Source organism: Triturus cristatus, chromosome 8, assembly GCF_964204655.1.
Source record: "Triturus cristatus chromosome 8, aTriCri1.1, whole genome shotgun sequence".
NCBI lineage: Eukaryota > Metazoa > Chordata > Amphibia > Caudata > Salamandridae > Triturus > Triturus cristatus.
In genome coordinates, this window is record NC_140591.1 from 262700286 (window position 1) to 262717069 (window position 16784).

General features: G+C 40.9%; 1 protein-coding gene across 7 annotated transcripts in view; it reads left to right on the forward strand.

Annotated features, from left to right (window-relative positions):
• GRIA4 (glutamate ionotropic receptor AMPA type subunit 4) overlaps window positions 1–16784 on the forward strand; it is an 829275-nt gene that overhangs the window by 215959 nt on the left and 596532 nt on the right. The window contains exon 2 of one of the 7 annotated variants that reach the window (XM_085621468.1): window positions 7984–8170. The exons of the other annotated variants lie outside the window; for them this stretch is intronic. The gene's annotated coding sequence lies outside the window, so the exon portion shown is untranslated. The remainder of the gene's footprint in view (window positions 1–7983; window positions 8171–16784) is intronic. 7 annotated transcript variants of the gene reach the window in all.

The following is a 16784-nucleotide window of genomic DNA, read 5'->3' on the forward strand; positions in this document are numbered from 1 at the left end:
CTGTTCATATCAGGCAAAGGAGGAATGAATGTGCTGGAGAGTGTAACTCATGACTGTTCATATCAGGCAAAGGAGGAATGCATGTGCTGGAGAGTGTAACACATGACTGTTCATATCAGGCTAAGGAGGAATGAATGTGCTGGAGAGTGTAACTCATGACTGTTCATATCAGGCAAAGGAGGAATGCATGTGCTGGAGAGTGTAACTCATGACTGTTCGTATCAGGCAAAGGAGGAATGAATGTGCTGGAGAGTGTAACTCATGACTGTTCGTATCAGGCAAAGGAGGAATGAATGTGCTGATGAGTGTAACTCATGACTGTTCGTATCAGGCAAAGGAGGAATGCATGTGCTGGAGAGTGTAACTCATGACTGTTCATATCAGGCAAAGGAGGAATGAATGTGCTGGAGAGTGTAACTCATGACTGTTCATATAAGGCAAAGGAGGAATGCATGTGCTGGAGAGTGTAACTCATGACTGTTCATATCAGGCTAAGGAGGAATGAATGTGCTGGAGAGTGTAACTCATGACTGTTCATATCAGGCAAAGGAGGAATGAATGTGCTGGAGAATGTAACTCTATGAGCAGCAATACAATACGCACAGGGTCTCAAGAAAGGCAGAGGGGCATCTGCATTGAAGGATAGACAAGAGCCATCTAATTCTAGCTACCTTAGCTACGCACACTGAAAACAAAATTGAACAGTTTGAAACACAGCCCACCGTTCCCAAGAGAGGCGAACCAATCAAACTTTAACATCTCATTGGTAAGTTGTCACTCCCTTCCTCAGGCATCCAACAGAGGAGGCTCACAGCTGCACAACCTGCAGATGCTGTCCTTCTGGCTGGTTCCTCGCAGACAGACAGTTCCCAACACAGGTGCAGAATACTCTTTATATTGTTTTTGGTGAAGCTCAAATGTATATACATTTCCCATAAAACGAACACATTGGCTATAATTAGATAAAGATAGTTACTGCAGCTCTGCTTCTGAAATGAGAGAAATAATGTGATGATGCTGGAGCCAAGGTCACATTTGAAAGTTTAACATGAACTCTTTTAGCTGATGCCTACATCAACTATGGCTGACTTAAGGTTAACACACTCTAACTATAGTTAACTATTAATGTAAGAATCACTAGGTATGATCAATCTGAACATAAAGTCACACTTGGATAGAAGTAAACAGTAATTCTATATGATGTTCATTAGCATGTTGTCAAGCAAAAATGAAAGATTGTGAAAACGTGTCACCAATAGGATGAGTGAGTAGGCAATAAATGAACTGTGTCTCCTTAGTCGTTTTATGTATCTATTAAATATAGGTTTGAAAGCATCATAGTGGGGTCAGAAACCCACATTTATACTTCATAGTTATAATGAAATATTCATTCACTTTATAGCTGAACAGAACTACACATATAAGTATGGAGTTCTTAACAACATATAATTTTACTTGCAAGGTCTTGTGGAAATTAAAGCATTTCTTTGGCTGGCTAAAGTAAGCTAACTTGTATAGGGAGTAAATAGATGTCAGCAGAGATTGTTAGAGAGCAAATGCAAACAAAAGTCAATTGTATTACACTTCTTTGCTTTGTATGAGTCATTTTTGTTAAATTGCTATCTAGCTGAAAGCTTTCTTAACAAAAAGAATGAAGGATTCACTTGGGCTTTCACAGCGATGAATCACGTTACTTCTTCTCAACGTAAAAGTCACATCTTTAAATAGTCAAAACATGTCATCTGCAGGAAGTGTGGGCACAGATGTGAGGGGGTGAGCACTAGTGGTTTCTCCGAGCTGTGAAAAGAGTTTGGATGCGGAACGTCAAAGTGGTCTTTCAGAATCCAAAAGTCTACCTTTTGTTTTCACAATTTGCTAATGTTGATGAAGAGATTCCTTGAGGTGTAGCTCTTAATACAGACGATAATGCTACCTGTGGTGGAATATATATTTCTGTCTGGCATTAACAGTGCATGGCTGAGAGGGGAACACGCCTATCAACAGCAATCCCCTGTTAGGCTAACAACACTCTTATGTTCAGTGGTGGGGTGGAGATGGAGGTTCCCAAAAAGGGGTCAGCAGGACTTTGCGTCCATCTGCAATTCCAGCAGGATCTTCTCCGTGGTCTGCATCTGCTTATCACTCCAAAGCACTATGAAAAAAACATCCTGAGGGTGTACTTGTTTCTTAATCCTTTTGCATTTATGAAATATTTCAGCACATCAGCAAGTACTAGGGTAGGGTTATTGCCAAGATGGAATAGGAGTTCTGCAAGTCAGTACTTTTGCCTTGAAACATTCTTCTATAAAGGTTGTAGTGGACCACTAACACTTTCCTACAACCAACCCTAGAGGTCTTCTACGTATTAGAGACTTTTTAATCAGAGCCCAATCTACAAACGTATTTGCAAGTGGACCTTTAGCTTACATGCTGTTAGAATCAGATTGTACATTTACTACCATTGCTAAGTCATCAGAGTGTTAAATGAACGAATTGTCCTTTTGAGCTAAATGGTCAATGTTATGGAAAGATGCAGTTGCTTGGATAAAATTGTAGGACAAGAGACAGTATCTTGTAGGAGTTACTATCAGTTTACTTACATGAACAGATTTTTTGTGAAATAACATAACAGTAGCATTCTTGTTTTATATTACCTTGACTGGTGAATACTGGAGTAGTTTTCAGGTACTGGAATTTAAAAGATGGGAGCACAGTGACCCAGGAACCAATGTTCTGTTGTGAAAAGAAGCTCAAGATTTGTTAAAAGGCAGCGTACGTGATTTAAGATGACTGAGCAGAGCATGGTCTAACTAGTATGTAGTGGGGAATAATGTGCAGAGAAAAAGAAAAAGGCATATGGCAATGGAGAAAATAATGTTACTCATTTTGTCTATGAAAAATGCCCATCAGTCTTTCTTGTGAGGCCTAAGTTGGTGACATGACTTGAACTATCTCGGACAGAGACACTTTATTGATTTTAGAAACTATCATGTGTGTATCAATGGAAATTAAGTTATTATCACACAAGTTGTGCTAATAATGGAGATGGAGTTTATAGGTGCATATAAAACAAAAAAGAGGTGGCATGAAATTCCCAGACTTGGTTATCTCCCACTAATTATAACATTTATACAAAATTAAATTGACCTGGATTTAAAGAGGCGGAAAGATTGTGTGATTGCAAATTTCTGCATAGCGTAATAGTCCACCTCACCCATGGGGGTAATCAGTGCATTCTAAGGACTATCTCACCAGTGCTAATCTTGTTTCTGTTTCCCATTTATACATAATATATCACTTAATAATAAAAATGTATGCCTTCATTAATGAAATGAAGATAAGGTACCTCACGATCCCAGCAGGCTTTTTCAGGTTCTAGAAATGTTGGTCAACCCTACTATTTGTTATCATAGGCGCCACCCTCTGGTTTGAATCCATTCAATAGACAATAAACAAATGTGAATACCACGCAAAGGGAACTATCCTTACCTCTAGCACCTCCAAACACAAAAGCAAGGAGTTTTTAGTTGCCTGTGAAGATGTCTACTACTGTCAGCAGTTTACATATCCAGCCATTGAGTGTCAAGACATTTCGAATACACACAGGTCATTTTTCAAGCCAAAGTGAAAAAATAATTTTTAATTGGGGAGCATCAATGATTTGTGCCGGAATTCACACTATTGTTCATAATAAATATAAGAGCTCAAAGTAAGAACCCGCTCTGGAGCAATGTTCCATATATACTCTTTAACCAGTAGTCCCATTTCCAATATATTTTCCCTTTTCTGCAAGATACAATGGATAAATATCCATGCACCAGAGGTGACTCTAGAACAGACTGTCTCAATCAACCAGGATGCACAGCATAAAGAGAGTGTGGTGATGGGACTGTCCACTTTCAGTGAAAGCCAATGTCTAGTCTTCCAGTCCAAGAACTAAGACAAGGATGAGGATTTTAGCATCTCCACTTTTCATGTGACAATTATGCCAAATAAACCAAATTTACAGCACCCAGGTAATGTAGCCTGCAAAGATGAGTGGTAAAATGAAATTCTAGAATTCAGTTGAGTTAAATTGAAAACTGATACCGCTGTAGAAAGTAAGCTTTGTTGAAGGGAGTTGTAAAAAGCATACATATTTTTAGGAGGGATCACCCAACATTCACCTTATTAGAAGAGGGACTGCCAACCGCTGACTGGTTTATCCTTTAAAATACCTTACATGATTCGCTCCAAGGAGATACCATGCTTGGACCTAGAGAAGCTAAACATGGTTTCTGCAAGTGCGAATGTCTGACTGTGTTAGGGAGTAGCTTAGATGGTCTCTAGCTGGCTTGAAGTTTAGCTTCTCTCTCTCTTCTCCACAACAAGAAAGGCATTTTCTCTGACCTCGGACTCATACAGACATTTGGATCAATCTCTTGAGAAGAGCGTGTCTGTTGGAGTAACTTGCTGCAAGAGGCACGATTGCAAAGGAACTATGAAAAACTGCCTTGCTGGAGATTGCTACACTGCTAAGGCGAAACAGCTGGGGCAGAAAAGGAGCTGTTCAGAGAGACTGCTAAAGAGTGCTGGACTCAAAGAAACCACCCAAAGGAATCAACATCTTTTCTGGGAATTTCTGTAGTTTTCCCCAAGACATCAAGCTGCCATACCACTATAGGTTTGAGTCACAATCTGAGCTAAATCCCAGAGCATGGCCTGGAGCCCCAATATATTCATCCGTCTCCTCCCAGGATCAATGCTGCCTCAGTCAGCTGCCCTTCCATGAGCTGATCTGTTGACATAGACTCACTGGAACCTCAGTCTCTTAGAGCCAATGTGTGGGGGACTCAACAACTGTGAAATTGCTTTGGCTTAATTTTTCCGGCTATGTAATATAATACCTTCAAAGCACATGTCAACTTCTTCATGTCAGAAGGCCAGCGCCACTTCCTGAATTTTTCATCCTTTGAGCTGGATCGCCATCAATTTAGTTGGTTCAGTAGGTAAAATAGTAAACTGAATTCAAACTCTAGATTCATTTGGCCCCTTGTTACCATAGGTTTCACACCTGTTATAGTTAGCTGGACATTTCACTCGTAAAAAACCATTGAAATTCCCACGTTATAGTTAGTTCAGCTAACTATAACTCGCGCGACCGCAATCCACTGCTGATGACGTCGCATATTACATCACTGTATTCACTAAGATACTGTTAATAAGTCAGTTATACAATTAATTTTACAAAAAAAACATCCATTTAGACACTTATTTACCCATTTATTCTTCCATTAACCTTTAGATATACATATATAAAAAATATATTTTTTTCAGAAAGACACATTATCACTGGATGATGTCATCAGTGATGTCATCAGTGATGTCATTTGAGATGTCATCAGTGATGTCATGAGTGATGTCTCTGACCACGTCATGAGTGATGTAATATGCGATGTCATCAGCAGTGGATTGCGGTCGCGCGAGTTATAGTTAGCTGAACTAACTATAACGGGGGAATTTCAATGGTTTTTTACGAGTGAAATGTCCAGCTAACAATAATATGTGTGAAACCTATGGTTTTTTCAGTGAATTTGCAAGGTTTTTTAAATGCTAATTCCTAACTATAACGTGTGTGAAACCTATTGTTTTTTAGTGAATTTGTAAGGTTTTTAAATGCTAATTTATGTATGTATTATTATATTTTTTATATATTTATTTTACAATAAACTACCTATGTATATAGTTATAGATTGACTGTATCCTTTAATATGGAATGGCTCAGCTCTTTAATTTTGAATTAGGACAAAGTTGAACAGCATAGTTAATATCTTCTATAAACTTATAAACAGTTTAAAATGTTTTTTTTTTTTTTAAGGGTTTTTCACCATGCCCGCACGGTGCGCGCACCCTGCGATTTTTTGAAAAAAAAATACAATGTTTTTTTCACCCTTCGGGGTCCTTCAGGGACCCCCTGACAAAGGCTAGGGGGTCAGGAACTCTCTACCCTGCCCCCTTTTTAACGTTCTCCACCTTTCTTTTTCACTGCCACACACAAAATGGCGTCCGACACTTCCTGATTTCGACTGATTCGAATGCTGACTGACATCTAACCACCAATCAGAATTACGCTCGCGCGCGGCACGGTGCGCGCACGGTGCGCGCATATAGATATTTATGTACTTTTAACTGCAATTTTCTCAGGAACTACTGAACAGATTGACACCATATATGCAAAAGGCACATGCCTGACCTGAGGACTACCTCTTTACCAAATTTCAAGTAATTCTGTTCAGCCGTTCGGGCTGTACCTTCGACTAAAGGTCCTATGGGAAAATGCATGGGGAAAACGCGTTTTGGGACCCCCTTTTTTCTCAGCCCCCGCTTGACGAATCACCCCGAGACTTTCAGGGTAGGAGCTGAGCGGAGCACCCCATTAGTTTTGAAAATTTTGCGAGGATTCGTCAACCGGCGCCAAAGTTATTCAAAATAGAATTTTCAGATTTCCTATGGGAACTCGGTCCTAACTATAACTATCTACTGGCGACCGCCAGTAGATTATATATATATATATATATATATATATATATATATATATATATCAACAAACTTCGCCACCAAGGTCCCAAAATTCCTCAAGGATAGAACGAGGACCGGAACAGACGATTACAGACCACGAAATAGGTGCAGGTGAATATTTTATTGAACGATCAGCATGTCCGTCGTTACAACATCCCATTAATATAATTGTTATCATTCTTGAAAGTGTGTGATATGACTTGTTTTATTACATTCTTATATTTTAACTGCCCCACTTGAAGTGCTTTATATCTTAACTGTATTGTTATTTATCTAGTTGTTGCACACATAAGACACACCTTCTGTGAGACAATGCTTCCTGCTGGAGCCATGCTACCAGCGGCGAGTCAATGATTTATTATAGAAACAAGGTTAACTCTGTTGGCCAGATTGTTTGGGCCTGGTGCAGCTGTATCATCTCACATCAAGACTTTGGCTTGTCTCTCCCATAACTTTGCAGGCTTATTCATTAAAGTTGTTTTTAATTCAAGGAATAGGAAATGGTTTGTAATCATGCACAATAATTTTTTTTCTTGCTGTGAGACCGACTTTATGTATTTTTTGTTTACTTCCTTATGGTGGAATACCCATAGTGCTGATTTACAAAGGTAATCTGAGACAAAAGTCTAACTTTACGACTTTTGATATTCACAGAGATCATTTACAAGTCATATCTTTACGTACGCAGTTTGGCCGGAATACCCGAACCCGGGCCATACCCTTCCCACACGGGCCGTACTCTCCGACTCGAGCCATACTCTCCAGCTCAGGCCGGATGAAGTGTAATAAATAGTCCAGAATGCAATTTTTACAAAAGGGAACATTAGGAATGTGTGAAAAATGGTAGAGGAGATCATGCAAATCAGTTTGGGCAGGTCAAAGGGTGTGGCCAGACACTACATCGTATCCCAGATAATGTTGCTCCTTTGCATAGTCATGTGCCTAATGCCCGAATACCTAATACAACATGCAAAATGCAAATGCACTACAGAAAACAACTAAAATAGGTTATATTTACAAATAGAGATATATTTGGGGTACATGCCCAATTTTCTCCCCACATGATTACATGAAACAACGGCCAGGGCCGATAGAGAAAACACATTGTTACATCACGCATGACATAACATTTCTCTTACCCTACCCCTCCTCAAGTGGATGTACTAAGTCATTTCCTCAGGCATCTCCAAAAGACCTTGGAGAATTTTGCATAGTTTCCTTTTTCAGAAATTACACAATATCCCCCAAAATACAAAAAATTTTGCAAAATGCCAATCCAGCATTTTGTGCTATTTTTTAATATGCAATGCATCGCATGTTTGTAAGGGTGCTTTTTTGTGCAACAAAATAGTGCAAAATCGTTTAGACACCAACAGTGGACTCTCCCTCCTGTCTCTTCACATTGTTTCTGTTCTCCCACAATAGGATTACTACCCCAATGGAATCTGAATTATGTGACGTGGCATATTGGCTTGATTGCGGGTATTTTACATAACAAGCACAACATGAAATGACGGAAATTATGCAAGAATATGCCAGCGTAAACACAATTTTGCCCAGGCCTAGTCAGCATGTGGAAGCTGGAAAACACAGTGCCTGTGTTCCATTGCAGGTAAGCACACACAGAGACCTACATGGCTGCAGCCTACAGGGTCATAGTACTTGTGACACATTGTCCATGTTTCTTCATAAAGTAAAGACATTGTTGATTTTGTGTTTTTACATTGATGAATTAGTTGCTCTATTTAATAAGCATAACTCTTCAGTAATTATGAATTGATCGGCCTCATTCTGGCACACAACATGATGGGCAGTTTACAAATTATAGCCTGTGGCAAATTCATGAGTGTTGTATCATTGCTGTATTCGGAGTAAAAGTGTTGTTCTTACTGACCAATGCGCAATGATTGGGTGTGAGCCCAATACTTGGTCATTGATTGGTTTTCATCACCTCTGTTGGTGGTGAACAGAGACCGGCTATTGCTCGAAGGCCTCGGACTCAGCACTTAAGTGACTGATGGGAGCACGGATGCAAGAATGCATCCTGAAGGGTCAATAATCTTTAATACATATTTGCCTTTTCTACCTCTAAGTGTGTGCACAAATAGAGCGTTGGAAAATAACAGGGCTGCACTGCATGAGTGTTGATGTACAGGCCTCTTGCAAGGGAGTAAATGGTCAGAAATTATCCTTCTTTGAGTGTTATTTTGCCCTGTGTCTGACTTGTGATGGCTCAGACTAAGAGCAGGGATACACAGGTGTACCCCAAGGTAAGTAGGAAATGCATGTGCCCTTACCATGCCCCTGGGTGAGCCCTTACTTACTGTGCAAGTCCACAAGTTTTGTGCTAGATGAACCTCTTTGTGTACATTATAAGTTTTAAGGTTTTGTATGTTTACATTCACAGCATTGTGTAACGTAAGTTTTATCTCTCAGAAGATCAGGTTATAATGCCCTCTAGTCAGAGGAAAATCTGACACCCTCTGGGCCATGTCTGGCCAAGGTGTTACTGTCATTTGTCACTTACATTTTAGAATATTTAGGCCAACAGCGTAAACTGTCCTTAGAGTATCTGATGTTTCCACCAGAAAAAAAAGAAACCAGTGGTTCCCTCGCCTTACTTTGAGTGCTTTACTCTGTTAAAACCTTTGGGTATTTCACTGCTAAACTCTTTTAGAGAGCAGTCTGCACTTCATTCTCAAACTATATAGAGGACCTAGGTTAATTGGATTTGGTGCAGGTCGGTTTCATCCCATAGGGGAATAAAATATGTCCCTATTTCTTTGCTAAATCATGTCTGAATGGTGGCTTATGGTAGCAGTATCACTGCTATTGTTCTGCTTATCAGTGGTCTTTGACCAACTACATGAACCTGATCAGCCATCTAAAAAGTATTAGAACATTGAAATGTTGGGCGATCCAATGAAAACAACGAAGTGCTCCAGGATTTTAATGGCCTGTAGAAGCTCCAACATGCTAATGTTTGTTCACAGCTATTGCTGTGAACTATGGTCCTCGTGGAGCCGGAGACCATTTCAATCCCCTCTGGCTCTGTGGGACCTTTGTTTTACAAATTAGAACATTCTGCCCTCTAGAGGCAGAATGTTCGAATAGCCTGCGAGCTCTTAGTAGTGGGATCTACCGACCATTAAAGGTCCACTTCCTTGTTAAATGTCCAAGCCAAAGAGCCTGCTATGGCAGGCTCTAAGGCTACATTAAAATTAATGTTTCAGCTTTGGCCTAGTTTGAGTCATTCTTGACCAACCGTTCAACTAGGTAACCTTTAGCCTTCCTCCATGCAGAGCTGAACATTGTCCTATTCTCTACCGGGCTCTGCACCATGGCTCAGCCTTTTAAGCTATTAACTTCAGTCTCTGGCATTCGGTTCTTGAGTTTTCAGTTTTACATTTAGAGGAGATGGGGCTGGCCTGCAAAAACATCAACAATTAATAACTGGAAAAAGGGAATGGACTTCAGCGAGGGGCTGAAGCTAAACCGTTCTAACACCCAAACCATGGCAGTAGGTGGCAATATTGACTTCTGTGGCACTTTTTTGGCATCCCGAAGAGGAAAAGTGTTTCATCCATCTGACTTTAGCTAAAATCTGATGCTAAATTGTGTCTGGTACCATAGGCGAGTGCACTTGCTTCAGCATGAGTCTTTCACCATCCTGTGCTGAATCAACATTTTACCCTACTTGACCACTAGTGGACACATCAACTCTAAATGCTATCCTGCTTAAATAAAGAGAATGCACATTGCTAATGTACAAGCTACCTGAATGTGACAGTTTATCTTGATATTTATAGGGCAAGGGTGGTGAGTGCAGCTCTGTATGGTGCGGAATTATGGGGTATACAAAGAGTTGACATTTTGACACACCTCGAAAATAATTTTCATAAAGACCTTATGAAGTTACCCCACAGTACCCCTTCAATTCCTCTCCTGTTAGATGCAGGCACACGCTCAATCAGTGAGCAAGCTAGGCTACGTCCCCTTTTATTATGGGCCAGGATATGGAATGTCCCTGAATTGAGTAGTTATGCAGATGCCCTCAGCGAAATCTTATCCTCATCCGGCTGGTATAAGGTAATCTGGCTCAGGGAGGTTAAGCGTCTTCTCTATGACCTGGGTTTAGGAGATGCTTGGGTCAATAGAACAGCACCCTCAAAACAAATGCTCAAGAAGATCTATTGGCTCTGGGTGGATAATGAGAGGTTGTGTAACCCCAATCATTGTAAATCTGTCGCCCAGTTTTTGTTAGTTAAGGAGATCCCTTTCAGAGAACCTTATTTGGATGCAATCTCCAACCCAGGCGATAGAGCATTATACTTTAAATTCAGGGTGGGTGTTCTTCCCCTAGGATTTTTTACGTCTACCTGGAAACCTCCATACCAAACTGTCCCTTACTGTCCCTTTTGTAATTCAAGGGTCGAGTCCATAGCTCATCTGTTGTTCGAGTGCCATGCTTATTCTGTGCCTAGGTCGAGATGGCTGAAGCCTTTATGTAGGAGCCTAGGTACAAGATCACACTTGGAAGCTTTACGCATATTGCACTCTGACGCTCGACCCTTCTTTGCCTGCTGTTTAGCTAAATTTTTGGGTTGGGCTTGGAGGATAAGAACTGCTAGGAAACAGCTGTTACAGTAATATCCTTTTTTTAATAATTTTTAGATATCCGACAGTATATGGAATTTAATAATTATCTTATCTTGCAACTGTATTGTACTATGTCTTATTTATTGTGCGTTATGTGTTGTATTGTTGTGCTTTTATGACTAACTGTCGAAATAAAGCTTTTGAACTGAACTGATATCATGTTCCTGATAAAAGTTTGGTTGTAGATCGGAATCTCAACCACAAAAATATTGTAGTACAACAATATCTTAGCAAGAATAACAAAAACAAATATATCATAAAATCAACTAAATAATAGGTAAGAATAGATGTATTATATATTATGTAGGTATTTTCTATATACCATGTACTTAGATGCATATATCAAAGTAAAGGGATGTGGGGTAAAGTATAGTAAATATATTATTTTACCTTTGTTGACAATATTCTTGGTACAATATGTTTGTAGCACAATAGTTAAGACTCCATATTTGGTAATATACCACATTGGTACCTGTCATTTCTCTGGCTTTTCCTTAGAAAAGTTTGTCCCAAATCCTGTATTCAATTGTTGCAGTAGAACTCAGGCTTAAATTGTCTCCGGCTGATTCCAGAGACAAAGAAAGGGTCGTTGGCATAGACACTGCACCTCACAGCTAATATTGTTTTGTTTCAAAAGAAATTGATAGCTTTCCTGTTTAGATCTTCTCTTTAGTTCTCTTAGTTCTTTTGGGTTCATATCTGCATTTACCGTTTCCAATAAACGCTCAGATGAATAAGTTCTTCATAAACATAAATATATAATGTAGCAATAAATATTCATATATTTCTTTAATTAGCTTTGTAGATATCGTAGAAATAACCACAAAGGCAATCAAATCACAGGCCCTTTTGAGGGCATTGTCATGATTGTTGGGATTTATTTTTTATGAAACACCTTGTAATTGTCTGCATGACAAGCTATTAGTTTGGTTGCTGCATTTATACTTTTATTGTTTCTTCAAAACAAAGCAATCATCAATTCAGTGTTTACTATGCTAACAAACAATTATCTTAAAAATTATAGTTTTAATTAACTAACAAATGTATATATTAATATTTTAAATCTCTCAATGGCACTAGTGCCGTATCTTTTCTCAGGAGGGAGGCAAAATTGAGGGTGCAGTTTGAGAATTAAATGAAAGGGAAGGTCACTGCTATGTGATTTCGATTTGGGATTTTGTTTGTGCTGTTGAACTTGTGAAGACATCAAGGCCGAAAGCCATCCATGAAATCTATTGGGTTACAGGCCAGTCAGAGGCATTATACCAGCCAAGCATTTGAGATTATATTGGCTGCTGAGAGATTTGTCCATGAGACAAGGGACTGGCAGGTTTGTATGGAAACCATGTGCCTCCAGATCACAGACTTCTCTTGAACAGCAGTTCTTAACCCTTTGTCTTGTTTGAACACACACTGAATTACTACTGAAACCAAGGAACCCCTAGCTAGGCATCTACAATTTGACCCTCAAAATAATACACAAAAATACAGAAACAAGTATACACCAAACAAATACACAAGTTATTATGATTAAATATCTCATTTAATTTACAAACAGAAAATGCTAAATTTTAATGGGAAGGCTGGAGCTTTCCAAAATGTCGTTTTATTTTTGAAAGATGAAGCGATATGCCAGGCTCAAGTATAGAACTTTGTCTTTTTTATTCTAATGCTGCTGGATTTTACTAAGTCTCCTATGACTTTCAGATGTGTAGTCAGGGAGTTCAGTTTTGTAGCTGTATATGATTTTTTAAATGTGGTTTGTGGGTCCTAAGCTCTTCTATTTAAAAAGATCTATACACATACAATTGCAGAAAAGTGTGCAGATCATTGTAGTTCTGGTACAAAAAGGACTCTTGTTTCCTAAGTTCTATAATTTTATTTTACCTAAGAATGGTCTTATGATGGCATAGGTTTACCCTGCTTCTATCTTTTATTACTCTTTTATTTTAGTATCCCTTCTTTAGAGAACTTTATCAAAGCACAATTGTGTTGTTATTGTTGTGTGTAGATTTCGATTCCGTATATAGGTTTCCCGATTTATGCCCTTAAATAGGTACAATTCATATTGCCTTTATTTAGGCATAGAAAATCCAGCCCTTATTTAGGCATTGTCCATGCTAACCAAATACAGGCATGGTCTCCCACATCTGTCCATCCACATCACAACGAGTTCTTGGAAAACCGGACTCTTAAGCCTTTAGCCCTAGCTTGGATATTGATTTCTCCAAGAACTCATTTAGTATGCATGAACATCTATTCCTTAGGGGTTCATTCATGACGTTCCGAGGCCCAACTTTGACGTCAATACAGGCATTCCTAAACACCTTCAAGGTATAAATATGCCTGCACTTGCCCTGGCAAACTACGGTGCCGGCACGATCCAGCTACTTGTGGTTCGCCACGGCAAGTTCAGAGGGAAATCGAGTTCCAGCCTGACACACTGACCAGACGCTGTCATCCTCTTTGCAGAGAATCCAGCTCCAGTGTTTCTGACTCCCCTTGCGGGGTGTTAGATATCGAGTCCCGGAAAAGAGATTCCAACCTCGCACATTCTAAGGTATGGAGCAGACTAGAACTTAGAGAAACTTTTGGCAACTCTTGGCAAAACTAAAACTTTAGCTATAGTTAGCTATACTTTAGAAAACAGCACCTACTTCTTACCTCGTACTACACTTAGGTTAGGTACACTGGGGTAGAACTATTTAGAAGCATCAGATGAGTATTCACCTTTTAGCCTGTGTTATTTATGTATGTATTTTAATTAATATATGTCATTGCTACAAACCATGCTATTGCAGTATTATTTTATCTTACTGCTAACTCTGTACATATTGTACTTCACAGCCTGTCTTACGATTTTTGTCATTTGAGTTGTAATATTGTTTATTTACCCCTGATTTTAGTCTGGTCCACTGCCCACACTCTTGCACCATAATCGTGCCCCCACCGCTGCTTTAGCGGGCCGAATTGTGGATCCTAGTGTTTTGCCGCCATCTTGGGGGTAGCTGGGGAGGTCTCGTGGCGCCATCATGCTGAGCGCTCTAGTGCTCAGGCGGACGGTGAGTTGAGCCCCTACTTAAGACAACCACTTTGGTGAGTCTGTCCTAGGGAAAGGCTGCACTTTGTAAATTGCGGCGCTCTACACTTTGCCAGCGCTTAAGCGAGCTTGGTTGCAGGAAATATTTGCGCTTTTAAAAATTTACCGTTTTTTGTCATTTGAGTTGTAATATTGTTTATTTACCCCTGATTTTAGTCTGGTCCACTGCCCACACTCTTGCACCATATTCGTGCCCCCACGCTGCTTTAGCAGGCCGAATTGTGGATCCTAGTGTTTTGCCGCCATCTTGGGGGTAGCTGGGGAGGTCTCGTGGCGCCATCGTGCTGAGCGCTCTAGTGCTCAGGCGGACGGTGAGTTGAGCCCCTACTTAAACCTCCCATGCCTTCGCGCAGCGGTGACGCGCAGCGGGCGCGCCCGACTAGCGCCGGAGTCGGGCCAGAGTCTTGCCCGTCTGCGCCCGTCAGCGCTAAGGAGGCGTTTGAGGCGGAAGACTCTGTGCGGCCCTACGCCCTATGAAATTCCCAAGCAGGTATGTCTAGGGAGTTATTGCTTTCCCTCAACGTGCCCTACTTATATTGTCATGAGGCTTTAAATCCTGATAATTGGCTTGGCCCTGTGTGTTGTGGTCAGGGTAAATTTACGCTGACCCCAGAGCCTATTTTGAAAGTACCCTCACATTCTCCTGTGCTACGGGGAGGTTTAATTAACGCCCGATTACTCTGTAAGAACGCCCAGAACATACATGACCTTATCATGGAGAACAACCTAGACTGGCTCATGGTCACAGAAACCTGGCTAAAACCCTGGTGTAATCCCGATTTTGCCATAGCCCTCCCGCAGAATTTTCTTATCCAGCGCTTGGACAGAACTGAACAACGGGGAGGGGGCCTGGCCATTATTTACCGCAATTCCCTAAAATGTTCTACCCATGAACTGGTTGATATTAAAGGGGCAGAGGCGCTAGCCTTTTCTTTGGGTATCCATGACTCCTTTACCGGTGCCCTCATCTACCGCCCTCCGGGATCCCCAACTGAGTTTTTGGAAACAGTAGGAGATGTACTGAGCGACCTAGCACTCAGATTCTCCCACTTTACAGTATTGGGTGATCAAAACCTGCACTTAGACTCCCCTAAAGAACCAGGAGTTGGTTGCTTTATGGATATTATTGACGTTCTTGGACTCATCCTTCTGAATCGCGAACCCACACATTTAGCAGGACACTTATTGGATTGCATCTGCTCAAATTCCACCAGGCTTATAGTTAAACCCCCCTGCCCTCAGATCTGGTCCGATCACCTCTTTATTCCGTTCCATATTGCACTAAATTATAAAACTATGGCCACCACTACAAAAAATATTAAAAGCCCCGATGAAAATCACAAACCTAATTGGAAGAAACTATCTAGCAGACCTGATGTTGTAGAAATGCTAAAAGCCTGTATACCGGTATTAACAGATAACACCTCTGCGGACAATCAGAATTTTTGTGATTGGATAGCCATGGCGGGTGCCTCGTTAGGACCAACTGGCAATAAGAATTCAAGTGCCATTAAGACCAAAAAGAGTGCCCCATGGTTTTCACCGGCCTTGAAATTAGAGTTGGGAGAAGTAAGAGTACTGGAACGGAGGTGGCGCAGGAACTACGAGGCTACTGCCCGTAATGCCTATAAATCGGCCAGAAGGAAATATCATGCAGGAATAAAGTCAGCCAAGAAAGCTCACTACTTACAGGCCATCTCCATGGCGGGTCAGGGGCAAAAAGAAATTTTCAAGATAGTAAAGGATTTTATGAACCCATCAGCTCTTTCGCAGGAGATTCCTTCGTCCCAAAATCTCTGCAATGCGATATCTGACTATTTTGAAAATAAGATCCTCGATATCGTGAAGATTTTCCCTCCACCCTCTATGTCGGGAGCTGCTGGAAGGATAGAGGGGGAGAAGACTTTAACTCGCCTGGAGGGATTCGCCCCTGTCTCCCTTGAAGATACCTCCAAGGCCATTCTGGCCAGCAAATCTGGATCTCCCTTTGATCCATGCCCCCCTTTAGTCTTACAGACTCTAGTGGAGGTGGTTAACCCTATCATCAACAGTATTATTAACTCATCATTAGCTACGGCAGACATCCCTAATGATTGGAAGCTTCCTGCCATTAAGCCTCTCCAGAAAAAGGCACTGGTTGACCCAACCACCCTCTCCAACCTGCGTCCTATTTCCCTGCTTCCGGTGGTGTTCAAACTGGTAGAGAAGTTCGTCAATAGTCAACTTACGAGCTTTCTGGAGGAGAATAACATCCTACATCCTAACCAGTCAGGGTTTCGGTCAAAACACTCTACCGAGTCTGCCCTGCTGTTTACAGCAGAGACCCTACGAATGGCCATTGACCAGGGAAAGAAGGCTGTTCTAATCTTACTTGACCTGTCGGCAGCCTTTGATATGGTTTCACATAACATCTTAGTGGACCGGTTGGCTGCCGCAGGAGTAGGTGGGGAGGCTCTGGCATGGCTCA